The sequence below is a fragment of the Otolemur garnettii genome, unplaced genomic scaffold, assembly GCF_000181295.1.
Source record: "Otolemur garnettii isolate 467f Iridium unplaced genomic scaffold, OtoGar3 scaffold00021, whole genome shotgun sequence".
Taxonomy (NCBI): Eukaryota; Metazoa; Chordata; class Mammalia; order Primates; family Galagidae; genus Otolemur; species Otolemur garnettii.
In genome coordinates, this window is record NW_003852416.1 from 3,131,302 (window position 1) to 3,132,237 (window position 936).

Here is a 936-nt window from a genome sequence, read left to right on the forward strand (position 1 = left end):
AACCTCCAACTCCTGGGCTCAAGCGAGTCTCCTGCCTCTGCCTCCCAAGTAGCTGGGACCACAGGCGCCCGCCACAACGCCCGGCTATCTTTTGGTTGCAGCGGTCATTGTTCTTTGGCGGGTCCGGGCTGGGGATTCGAACCCGCCACCTTAGGTGTACATGGCTGGCGCCTTAGCCGGTTGAGCTATAGGTGCTGAGCTGGAGCTGGTATTTCTATATCAACACCCTCCACCCAGCCACTGCTGAGGGCTGCCCAACAGTAGTGGTAATTCACTAGTATTTCTGCCTTTCTGCAGGGCCAGGCACACTAAGCTTGTGCAGTTCTGAAGACCGGCCTTTGCACAGAGATGCAGCTCTTGGCAGTTGGACATCTCTGGGGTCCAAAGAAGTGGCAGAGTCCTAGGGATACCAGAAAGATGCAAAAGAGCCAGCTGTATCCTATGCTGTTGTGCAGCTGTTGTTTACTTGTAAAATATATCTCACATGACAGAAGTATCCTAAACCTTTTTGACAGCCACCAAAGCCTCAGAAGTACTGAAAGGGAACGGGGAGAAATGATGCTGGTTGGGACAGAGGTCCTGGCAAGAGGAAGTGGAGAAAAGATAGTGTGTCCTTTGGGTGCTGGCAGATGATGGAAGACAGTGTATCCCTGGGGTGCTGGTGGGCGGGGGGAGGAGGGAAGGGTGAAAACTGGAGGGGGAAGAAGGTTTCCTACCCGTCTCTAGGTCATAGCTGAGACTATAACATAGACAGATTAATAAGAGAAAAGCACGTGTATTTATTTAATGAGTCCAATTTCTGAAGCCTCTAGAAATGGAGGTGGGAGAAATAGAGAGAGCTGGGTACTGTCATGCTTAGATTCCATGCAGACCAGGCAGTTGCGCAGAAGTGTGATTAGACAAAGGAGATGTGATCGCCTGGAAATAAACACAGGG